This window comes from Mustelus asterias, chromosome 9 (genome assembly GCF_964213995.1).
Source record: "Mustelus asterias chromosome 9, sMusAst1.hap1.1, whole genome shotgun sequence".
In the NCBI taxonomy this organism is placed as follows: Eukaryota; Metazoa; Chordata; class Chondrichthyes; order Carcharhiniformes; family Triakidae; genus Mustelus; species Mustelus asterias.
In genome coordinates this window covers 34,720,565-34,733,021 of record NC_135809.1, presented here as the reverse complement: position 1 = coordinate 34,733,021, position 12,457 = coordinate 34,720,565, and the positions used below count along the sequence as shown (strand labels likewise).

Below are 12,457 nucleotides of genomic sequence, written 5' to 3'. Positions count from 1 at the left end.
TTAGAAGAGCAAAAAGGGGTCACGAAATGTTCTTGGCAGACAGGATTAAGGAGAATCCCAAGGCATTTTATTCATATGTTAGGAACAAAAGGGTTGTTAGGGAAAAAATCGGACCTCTCAGGGACAAAAGTGGGGACTTATGCTTGGAGCCCAAAGAAGTAGGAGAGATCCTAAATGAATACTTTGCGTCGGTATTCACAAAGGAGAGGGATGTGTTGACTGGGAGTGTCTCTGAGGGGAGTGTTGAACCGTTGGAGAAAATCTCCATTACAAAGGAGGAAGTGTTAGGTTTGTTAGAGAATATAAAGACTGACAAATCCCCAGGGCCTGATGGAATCTATCCAAGGCTGCTCAGGGAGACGAGAGGTGAAATCGTTGGGCCTCTGACGCAAATCTTTGTCTCGTCACTGGACGCAGGTGAGGTCCCAGAGGATTGGAGGATAGCCAATGTGGTCCCGTTATTTAAGAAGGGTAGGAAGGATAACCCGGGTAATTATAGGCCGGTGAGCTTGACGTCCGTGGTGGGGAAGTTGTTGGAGAAGATTCTTAGAGATAGGATGTATGCGCATTTAGAAAGGAATAAACTCATTAATGATAGTCAGCATGGTTTTGTGAGAGGGAGGTCATACCTCACTAACCTGGTGGTGTTTTTTGAAGAAGTGACCAAAATGGTTGACGAAGGAAGGGCCGTGGATGTTGTCTATATGGACTTTAGTAAAGCGTTTGACAAAGTCCCTCATGGTACGCTAGTGAAAAAGGTTGGATCCCATGGGATAAAGGGGGAGGTGGCTAGATGGGTGGAGAACTGGCTTGGTCATAGAAGACAGAGGGTGGTAGTGGAAGGGTCTTTTTCCGGCTGGAGGCCTGTGACTAGTGGTGTTCCGCAGGGCTCTGTATTGGGACCTCTGCTGTTTGTGATTTATATAAATGATCTGGAAGAAGGAGTAACTGGGGTGATCAGTAAGTTTGCGGACGACACAAAACTGGCAGGACTTGCAGATAGTGAGGAACATTGTCAGAGGCTACAGAAGGATACAGATAGGCTGGAAATTTGGGCAAGGAAATGGCAGATGGAGTTCAATCCTGATAAATGCGAAGTGATGCATTTTGGTGGGAATAATGTAGGGAGGAGCTACACGATAAATGGAAGAACCATAAAGGGTGTAGAGTCGCAGAGGGACCTGGGTGTGCAAGTCCACAGATCTTTGAAGGTGACGTCACAGGTGGAGAAGGTGGTGAAGAAGGCATATGGCATGCTTGCCTTTATAGGACGGGGCATAGAGTATAAGAGTTGGGGTCTGATGTTGCAGATGTATAGAACGTTGGTTCGGCCGCATTTGGAATACTGCGTCCAGTTCTGGTCGCCACACTACCAGAAGGACGTGGAGGCTTTGGAGAGAGTACAGAGGAGGTTTACCAGGATGTTGCCTGGTATGGAGGGGCTTGGTTATGAGGAGAGATTGGGGAAACTGGGGTTGTTCTCCTTGGAAAGACGGAGGATGAGGGGAGACTTAATAGAGGTGTATAAAATTATGAAAGGCATAGATAGGGTGAACGGTGGGAAGCTTTTCCCCGGGTCGGTGGTGACGTTCACGAGGGGTCATAGGTTCAAGGTGAAGGGGGGGAGGTTTAACACAGATATCAAAAGGACATATTTCACACAGAGGGTCGTGGGGGCCTGGAATGTGTTGCCGGGCAAGGTGGTGGAGGCGGACACACTGGGAACGTTTAAGACTTATCTAGACAGCTATATGAACGGAGTGGGAATGGAGGGATACAAAAGAGTGGTCTAGTTTGGACCAGGGAGCGGCGCGGGCCTTGTTTCTCGTTTTAAGGCTTCATTCTATGATCATCTTGCTGGTGCCAGTACAGAGCGAGACTGCGGATAGTTGGGAACCTGTCTCGGGGGCAGGGAATTCATATGGTGTTCGTGGAAGTGGAAATGACTAGGGTTGGGAAGCATTTTCCGATCGGGGCCATTGTGATCTCCTGGACTCGTTTCGATTGCCTCAGGGGGTCGGAGAGGAATTTCCCAGATTTTTTTTCCCCATATTGGCCCTGGGGTTTTCACTCTGGGTTTTCGCCTCTCCCTGGAGATCACATGGTCTGGAATGGGGGGGTGGGGGTGAGTTAATAGGTTGTGATGAACAAAGCATCGTAGCTGTGAGGGACAGCTCGGTGGATAGGATATTGGTATGTAGATAGGCTGGAAAATTGGGCGGGAATCCTGGATTCAGGATTCAATCCTGGACCGGGGAGCGGCGCGGGCTTGGAGGGCCGAAGGGCCTGTTCCTGTGCTGTATTGTTCTTTGTTCTTGTTCTTTGTTAAAGGCCTTGATGCTTATCAAGCGACAGGATGAGGGCTGAATTGGCTAAGGTGGACTGGGAGAGCAGACTGGTAGGTAGGACAGCTGAGGAACAGTGGAGGATTTTTAAGGAGATCCTTTTAAGTACTCAGCAACAATATATTCCGGTGATAAAGAAGGGCTGTAAGAAAAGGGATAACCAGCCGTGGATAACGAAGGAAATTAAGGAGAGTATTAAATTAAAGACCGATGCGTACAGAGTGGCCAAAAATAGTGGAGAATCGGAAGATTGGGAAAACTTTAAGAAACAACAAAGAACGACTAAGAAAGCGATAAAGAAAGGAAAGATAGGTTATGAAGCTAGGCTAGCTTTAAATATAAAAAATGATAGTAAAAGCTTTTACAAATATATAAAAAGGAATAGAGCGGCAAGAGTGAATGTTGGACCCTTGGAGGACGAGAGGGGGGATTTAATAGTGGGAAATGAGGAAATGGCTGAAACTTTAAATAAGTTTTTTGTGTCGGTCTTCACGGTGGAAGACACAAATAGTTTACCGAATATTAACGATAGAGAGTTGGTAGGAGGAGAGGTACTCAATACAATTAATGTTACCAGGGAGGCAGTGCTTGGTAGACTAACGGGACTGAAGGTGGACAAGTCCCCGGGCCCGGATGGAATGCATCCCAGGGTACTGAAAGAAATGTCAGAGGTAATAGCGGATGCGTTAGTGGTTATTTATCAAAATTCGTTGGATTCTGGGGTAGTGCCGGCAGATTGGGAAACGGCTAATGTTACGCCGCTGTTTAAAAAAGGAAATAGACAAAAGGCGGGTAACTACAGGCCGGAATTTAGAAGGCTGAGGGGTGATCTTATAGAGACCTATAAGATAATGAAGGGGCTGGATAGGGTAGAGGTGGAGAGATTCTTTCCACTTAGAAAGGAAGCTAGAACTAGAGGGCACAGCCTCAAAATAAAGGGGGGCCAGTTTAGGACAGAGTTGAGGAGGAACGTCTTCTCTCAGAGGGTGGTGAATCTCTGGAATTCCCTGCCCACTGAAGTGGTGGAGGCTACCTCGTTGAATATGTTTAAATCACGGATAGATGGATTCCTGATCGGTAAGGGAATTAGGGGTTATAGGGATCAGGCAGGTAAGTGGAACTGATCCACTTCAGATCAGCCATGATCTTATTGAATGGCGGGGCAGGCTCGAGGGGCTAGATGGCCTACTCCTGCTCCTATTTCTTATGTTCTTATGTTCTGTGAGGAGTTTCGTAAAGACCTTTTATTTTCTCATAGCGGCTTATGTGATTTTTAAACTTGTGTGATTATTAACCCTTTCAAAGCTGGACAACAGAGATTGAGAAACCATACAAGGATGTCAAAATGCTTTGCAGAAGTCTGAAGTATTGGTTCATTTTAATCCAAAGCTACCATTACTGCTTGCTTGTGACGTTTCACCTTTTAGAGTAGGTGCAGTTCTTTCACATATTATGCCTTCAGGAGAAGAACGACCAATAGCCTTTGTTTTGTGTTATCTGACTAGTGCTGGATCTAACTGTGCTCGGCTAGAAGAAGAAGCACTAAGTGTAATTTTTTGTGTACAAAGGTTTCATTATTATTTATATGGTTGTCATTTCACACTATTGACCCTTAACTATTGATTTGGGCCAAATAAAGATATCCTGTTGTTAGCTCCTAGCCAATTGCAAAGATGGTCACTGATCTTATCTACATACTCTTATGGCCATGCTAAATTGTCCCTTCGTGTCCTGGGATGCGTAGGTTAGAGGGGTTAGCGGGGTAAATTTGTGGGGTTATGGGCATAGGGCCTAGGTGGGATTGTTGTCAGTGCAGACTTGATGCTAGTAGACTATTTGTCTGTGACAGCTTCTCAAGTTCAGGGCGGCATGGTAGCACAGTGGTTAGCACTGCTGCTTCACAGCTCCAGGGACCTGGGTTTGAATCCCAGCTCGGGTCGCTGTCTGTGCGGAGTTTGCACATTCTCCCTCTGTCTGCGTGGGTTTCCTCCGGGTGCTCAGGTTTCCTCCCACAGTCCAAAGATGTGCGTGCTACATTGATTGGCCATTCTAAATTGCCCCTTAGTGTCCCGGGATGCATAGGTTAGAGAGATTAGTGGGTAAATATGTAGGGATGTGGGGATAGGGCCTGGGTGGGATTGAGGTTGGTGCAGACTAGATGGGCCAAATGGCCTCTTTCTGCACTGTAGGATTCTATGATTTCTATGATTTCAGAGACATACCAGAAATGCTCCCGATGTTGAAAGGAATGATGGCTGGAATGCTCTGTCTGCATCCTGATTTGAAACCATATGTGTCAAGAAAGCTTCAGTTGACCATCCATGATTGGTATTTATTATGGGGAAGTGATCATTCCTCCTAGTCTGCGTGGAAGAGTTCTTGAAAAGGACACGAAGGACATCTTGGTACAGTCCAGATGGAGGAATTGGCATGTAGTTATTTTGGTGGGCAGATCTGGATGCTCAGATTGAAGAAAAGGTAGGACAGTGTCAATCCTGTGTATGAATAAGAACTACACCACCATTGTTTCCTAGTGGCCTAAAGTGCCATGGCAATGATTGCATGCAGACTTTGCTGATCCGTTTGGGGATTATATGCCCTTAGTCATAATTGTCACATACTCAAAGTGGCCAGAAATTATTTTCATGAGATCTACTGTATCTGAACAAAACATTGAAAAAAAAGTTTTGCAAGATTTAGTAAACTGGAACAGATTGTTAGTGATAGTGGTTCACAGTTTACTTCACAACAAGAGTTCAAGGAGATCTCAAAGTAAATGGTCTTCAGCAAATAAAATCGACACCTTATCATCCACCAACCAGTGGATTAGCTGAAAGATTCACACAATTCTTGAAACATTCTTTATAAGCTTCAAAAGAGCAAAGTTTGTTATCACGTCATGTGAATCGCTTTTTGGCATCTTATAGAAACATTACTCATGTGACTATGCAAAGTTTGCCTGCATTACTACTCTTAAAGTTTGATAGAGTGTCAGCAACAATCTAAAGTTGCTAGACAAGAAGTGAGGGCAAAACAACACTCATTTCACCAAGGAAATCAAATGTTAGCACAAAGTTATGCCACGAGTGAGAAATGGATACCAGCCATAGTTTTAGCAAAAACAGGTCCAACTTCTTACATGGTTCAAATTGAAGATGAACTAGTTTGGGGACACCATGCTGACCAATTGTTGTCATATGTAAATTATTTCTCCGAATCATCTTTAGAAGTGCCAACTTCTTTAGTTGTCAGTATTGTGAATACCACTGCGGAAGACTTAATTGAATCCGAGTTGCATAATGATTGTGTCTGCTACCATACCACGTGAGAATGATGCAGAATTAGTTCCAAGAGAATAAATGTCTACTGAAATTCTAAATCATACTTCTCGGGTCTAGGACAGCCAAATTCCAGAATGTCATATACAACTGAAGAGGAATAGATGTCCTCCTGATTGACTTGCTTGTTGACTGGGTATATTGATTAATGATGCATAGTACTGTGTCTAGAGTATTATTGATCTTATGTATAACATCATAATCATTTGTTGTCATGACCACAGACGTAAAGGGGGAGGGATATTACACATTTATATAGTTGCATGATTGCTTTAAGAGCAGGTCACCCGATTTGATGGAGACGTCATTGGGGTGATTAACAGGCTGCTGTTTAGTTTATGTTTGTACTCTGTACAGGCAACAGCTCCATCAATAAATCTGTTGTTTTAGTTCAAATCTACATGTGCAAACCACATGCTAGTCTCTTTGTGTAAAACCCAAAATCCCTAACATAGTTAGGACATTACACAAAGAACTTATTTCGGCTGTTGGGAAAGGCTTTGAAAATATTGAGGGATAAGACTAGAGATATTGTATGATTTGATTGGATTTGATTTGATTTATTATTGTCACATGTATTAGTGTACAGTGAAAAGTATTGTTTCTTGCACGCAATACAGACAAAGCATACCGTACATAGAGAAGGAAAGGAGAGAGTGCAGAATCTAGTGTTACAGTCATAGCTAGGGTGAGATCAACTTAATGCAAGGTAGATCCATTCAAAAGTCTGATGGCAGCAGGGAAGAAGCTGTTTTTGAGTCAGTTGGTAAGTGATCTCAGACTTTTGTATCTTTTTCCCAACGGAAGAAGGTGGAAGAGAGAATGTCTGGGGTGCGTGGGGTCCTTGATTATGCTGACTGCTTTTCTGAGGCAGCGGTAAGTGTAGACCATGTCAATGGATGGAAGGCTGGTCTGAATGATGGACTGGGCTTCATTCATGACTGTTTGTAGTTTCTTGTGGTCTTGTACAGGGCTGGAGCCATACCAACCAGAATGAATGCTTTCTATGGTGCAGTCCAAAGATGTGCGGGTTAGGTTGATTGGCCAGGTTAAAAATTGCCCCTGAGATTCGTAGGTTAGCGAGATTAGCGGGTAAATATGTGGGGGTAGGGCCTGGGTGGGATTGTGGTCGGTGCAGACTCGATGGGCCGAATGGCCTCCTTCTGCACTGTAGGGTTTCTAGGGTTTCTATCTGTAGAAGTTGGTGAGAGTTGTAGCAGACATGCCAAATTTCCTTCGTCTCCTGAGAAAGTAGAGGTGTTGGTGGGCTTTCTTAACTATAGTGTCCGTATGGAGGGGCCAGGACAGGTTGTTGATGATCTGGACACCTAAAACCTTGAAGCTTTCGCCATTTCTACTTCGTCCCCATTGATGTAAACTGGGGCATGCCCTCCAATATGCTTCCTGAGATCGATGACTATCTCCTTCGTTTTGTTGACATTGAGGGAGTGATTATTGTCATTGTCTAGCTTGAAATAGTACTCAATGTGATTTTATGAGTCATAGGTCATGCTTGGTTGGTTTATTTGACTGACAGGCCTGGTAGATTAATTCCATATGATCTTCACAAGCTGAATTAGTGGGCGGAGAAAAATAATTTAATACAGAGAAATGTAAGGTTATAAAATTTGGTAGAAAATTTAATGTTGATTATGTGCTAAGTATTGCAGCAGGAGATACATTTTGGGATTCTAATGAGCAGGTCCCGAAATCTAGCAGAACAATATTTCCAGTCTGTTTAAAACGATACACAGAATGTTGGAATGCAGAGTAAGAGGTATAGTATATAAATCCCACAATGTCATTTTTTAAGTGCTATTTTGCTCTGTCAGGACTACACTTGGAATGCAGTCTTGACCTTGCGATTTCAAAAAGACCATTGAGTTATTAGAGGGGGTATGGCTCAATGTTGATCCTGGAACATAAGGGAATGATGTGAGTAGGGATTGACTAGCCTGGTCTTTCCTCTTTTGAAAAGTGAAAACTGAGAGGCAATTTGATAGAAAGTGCCTAAAATTATGAAAGTTTAGAAGAATTGAACCCACTTATGTTTCTCTGTCATACACAGAACTGAGGCAAAGGACTCAAAATGACAAATCAAGGACAACAATAGAACATTAAAATATGCAGAAGGAATGTTGTCTGTAAAAGGATGGTAAATGTATGGGACAGATTACTGGCATGGGTAGTGAAACAAGAAGCCTTAATAGATTTCAAGAAGGATGTAGATAGGCTATTGTCAACAAATGGGTTTCAGGTTTGTTAGAGATGCACCAAGGGATAGGTGGACTGGATGGACTTGTTCTATGTTACATGATTCAATGGTTCTGAGAACAATGCTTGATATGTCCTCTATTCACAGAGTATAAAAACACATTTCAGTGATATCTTAAAGTTATATTTGCACACCTGTGCTCCACTGAAATCTTGCATGTGTCTAATTTTCTTTGCCCTTATTCATCTAGAAATAAAGATGTGATAACCCCCATGAAGCCCATGGGGGAATCACTGATTGATCGCCCTGTGGGGCTCATTCAGTATGAGTTTCCCTGGTAACAGGCAGTGGCCTGCCCGGCTGGAACTCATTACCTGACCCTTTTATAAAGCAGGCCCAGTGTGTGTGTGTTTACTTTGTTCTGTAATAAATGATGTTCCTTTCCAGTTGGGCTTTGAGTTATTGCAAAAGGCAAAACAATTGAAAATGAGAGTATAAATCTTTATTCAATAGCATTAACTGAAAGTACAGAACTAGGTAAAAATAGAATGCAGGAATATTTCTGTAGGGTGGAACTAAATACTTGCTTCACATGAACAGAATGCTCCCATAAATGAAGTGTGGTATGTAAAAAAAAAGATGTACATGCGCAAAATATTGTTGGTTGATTTATGAGTAAGCAGTATAGAAAATTAGAATTTTATGTTGCTACAAACAAAAATCAACCAGCAACTACGAACTGCAATTCTGTAGTGCTCCTGATCAACTGATGTGATGTAGGAAGAGTGGAAACTTGATTGGAACTTGTTGAACATAAACTGATGGAAGAGATTAAAGTCTAATTGATTGGAATTTACAATATTGGAATGTGTTTTTTCAACAGTGCCTCAACACACAATTTGTATTTATTTTAGATTATAGAATTGCATATTTGTGGCTGACTTTAATACCAGTGAAGAAGAGCTTATCATCAGTAACACCCACTTATAATAACAATGGCTCTTAATGGGTGTGACTTTTAGAATCCAATTTGAATAAATCTAAAGGGAAAGACCTGACCTTCAACAACACACCCCAAACGTTCTGCATCAACTACTCTCCTTCTCTACGAGTGGTATGTTTTGTCTGTATAGAACGCAAGAAACAATACTTTTTACTGTATACTAATACATGTGACAATAATAAATCAAATCAAAACTCTTGCTCTGCTCTCAGCAAAGGTAGGTGATAAGGAAAACAGTGTTTGGCTGATAAGGATCGTTCTTCTTTGTTTCAACATACAGTTTTGTCGAAGTTCATTCTTAAAAAAAGTTCCATATTTTAAATAACAGAATTGTAGACTTGTACAATGATTACAGAGTAGGCGAAGGCCATTTAGTCCATTTAGTTCATTCTGTCCATGTTAATTCACTTAGTGCCACCTCCCGTCTTTCCCCATAGCTCTGCAAATGTTTCCACTTCAGATGATGATCTAATGCTCTTTTGAAGGCATCCATTTGAATCTGCCTCCACTGCACTTTCAGGCAGTGCATTCAAGATACTGACCATGCTCTGTATGTACAAAAAATAATTTTCCTCCTGTTACCATTGCTTCTTTTGCCAACCAATCACCTTAAATCAGCACCTTTTGGTTCTTGATCCTTCCATCATTCAGAACAATTTCTCCCTATCTACTCTGTCCAGCCCCCGTGATCTTGAATATCTCTATCAAATCTCCTCTCAACCTTTTGTATTACAAGGAGAACAGCCCCAGATTCTCCAGTCTATCAATGTAACTGAAGTTTCCCAGCCTGGAATCACTCTCATGAATCTTTCCTGTAACCCCTATAATGCCTTCACATCCTTCCTAACGTGTGGTGCCCAAAACTGGACACAATACTCCAGTTGATACCAAACAGTATTTTATGTAGGTTTCTTATAACTTCCTTTTTTTGTACTCTATTCCCCTATTTATAAAGCTCAAGGTCCTTTTATTAATTTACTGCCCTGTTACCTTCAATGATTTGTACACATATTACCCCATGTCCCTTTGCCTTGTACCCTCTTTAGAATGGCAAACATGGCACACATTTCATTCCCTCAGCATAAAAATTCTACAGTGTTGAAAGCCTTTTATGTTAACACATTATCCACCATCCTAGCATGGGTACATTGCTAAAATAGAAACTGGTTTTCTCCATAACAGTGGTATTGAATGTGCAGTCCATGGATCATGAGCAGTCTCAATCTTAATCCAGAGACCCAGTGAATTGTCACTGGTAATCCAGAGACCCAGGGGATTGTCACTGATGATCCAGAGACCCAGGGAATTATCACTGGTGATCCAGAGACCCAGAGGATTGTCATTGGTAATCCAGAGATCCAGTGGATTGTCACTGATAATCAGGGACCCATGCTACTGTCACTGGTGATCCAGAGACCCAGGGTAATTCTCTGGGGACCTGGATTCCAATCCCACCACAGCAAAATTTGAATTCAATAAAAAATCTGGAATTCAAAGTCTAATGGTGACCATGAAACGAGTGTTGTAAAACCCCATATGGTTCATTAATGTCATTTACGGAAGGAATCCGTCATCCTACATGTGAATCCAGACCCACAGCAATGTGGCGGACTCTTAAATGCCCTCTGAAATGACAATGCAAGCCACTCCATTCAACGGCAATTAGGGATGGGCATTAAATGCTGGCTCAGCCAGGGACACCCACATCCCCTGAAGTAATTGTTTAAATATTCTAGCAATCCTGCCCTTGTGGGCATGGAGAATTGGAAAGGGTGTAGTCAAGATATGTTATAATGGCAGGTTTTATCTATTTAATGGAGCATTTGTGGCCTCCCAAGTTTATTTATTAGTGTCACAAGTAGGCTTACATTAACACTGCAATGAAGTTACTGTGAAAATCTATGACATGCATTCACAGAGTGAATAATTCTTTATTGATTTTGCAAATGTTTCAGCCTATTGCAGTGAGATTAATCTATTGGACTGATTTGCAGTGACACCAACTCGGAGCGGAAAACGACCACATAATAGTTTGCTCAGAATCAGTTTGAATGTGAGTCACGGACCTCACTGTTACACGCCCATATGCCTGAACAGTAACTCAAGTCCCACCCATAGTCACAGACACACACGGGGCTGGCTGGTACCGTGTGCGAACTCTTTTGGGGTATGTGTGTTGTACTTCAGAAGTGTTTGCTTTCTCAATAAAGGCACTGCGTAGCGCAAGATGTTTGAATAGTTAACTGGAAACGCGAGTAAATCATGTTAATAACCTGACACTTGTGGGTTTCCAGGGGCGTTGACGTGGGTAACTCTCCCGAGTTGGATACTTTTTTCGCTGGTAGCTCGGGGACTCCCAGGATTGAGAGGTATGTTTACTTTTCCAAGGTTTGTTTTTTAACCTTAGAACCTGCTGCTGTGGGATGAGTAATTGACGCAGTTGTTTTGTTTGTGGGTGGAAAGGATGTGAGTGAATTCTGAGACGGGCCCCAGAGAGAAAGGCGGAAAAGCAGGGAGGGAGTGAGTGGCTGAAAGCAGTGTCACTCTCAGTTTGGATTATTTTAACCAGCTCACGCTGCATCCACAGCCACAATACAGAATAGGAGCACTGTTTAATTTTCTGAAGAGCTCTTGTATTTTTGCCCCGTATTAATTCTGACCATATTAAGCCTTCTCTCTGATTCTGACTCGGGCAGGTTATGTGGATACTATTGTTGGGGCGGAGCTCCACAGCACAACATTGGCCGACACTCCAAACTGGATGTTGCTATAGCACAGAGTTAACAGTTTGGTTTGTTTGTTACCCCAGTGATATAAGAATTCCAGAGGGGCCATGTGGAATTCTGCACTGAACTCTGGACATGTTTCTCTTGAGCGAAATCATTGTCACATCCTTCCAGAACTGGCTACACAGCAACCCGAGGAATTCTTATCCCAAACTTTCCTCGTATTGTGTAGCAGTTACCAAATAATTCTTCAACTGGCTTGCCGGTTTTTACAGGGCAGAGCCTGGCGAAACGTGCCATTTACTGGTCCAGGCAGCGGGCCATCGAGGGGGCCGTCCATCCTGACTGTCTGCCCCTCTACCGCGGCTACGTTCGCGGCCGGGTGTCCCTGGAGAGGGAGCATGCAGTGTCCACGGGCGTGGTTGATGCCTTCCGCGCCCGCTGGGCACCGCAGGGGTTGGGGTGCGTTATTGACCCTAATACTCACATTTTAATTTGATGTTTTTAAGTTTCCTTTGTACTTTGATTTCTGTTCGGGCTGTTCCCCCTCCTTTTGGGGAGCTGCCCCTTTTACTTTGTCCCGACTTAATCTGAGTTTGTTTATTTGGTTTGACCTAAAAAGAGGGCAACATTGCTCTGGATCTATACTGGACTCACAAACAAGCCTGGGCTAGATTGTTGAGCCGGATGGATTTTTATGACAATCTGGTAGTTTCTTGATCATCAGAAGCTCATATTCCAGATTTATTAATGAGTTGAATTTAAATCCCCTAGATGATTGGGATCTGAATTGATATCTCAGGCCATTGGTACAGACCTTGGGATTACAT

At 42.9% G+C, this 12,457-nt stretch overlaps 1 protein-coding gene across 3 annotated transcripts in view; it reads left to right on the top strand.

The window, feature by feature from the left end:
- LOC144498597 (uncharacterized) overlaps positions 1-12,457 on the top strand; it is a 41,999-nt gene that overhangs the window by 5,862 nt on the left and 23,680 nt on the right. Inside the window, exons 1-2 of one of the 3 annotated variants that reach the window (XM_078219943.1) lie at positions 10,933-11,068; positions 11,196-11,270. The exons of the other annotated variants lie outside the window; for them this stretch is intronic. The gene's annotated coding sequence lies outside the window, so the exon portion shown is untranslated. Of the gene's footprint in view, positions 1-10,932; positions 11,069-11,195; positions 11,271-12,457 lie in introns of those variants that run through there. 3 annotated transcript variants of the gene reach the window in all.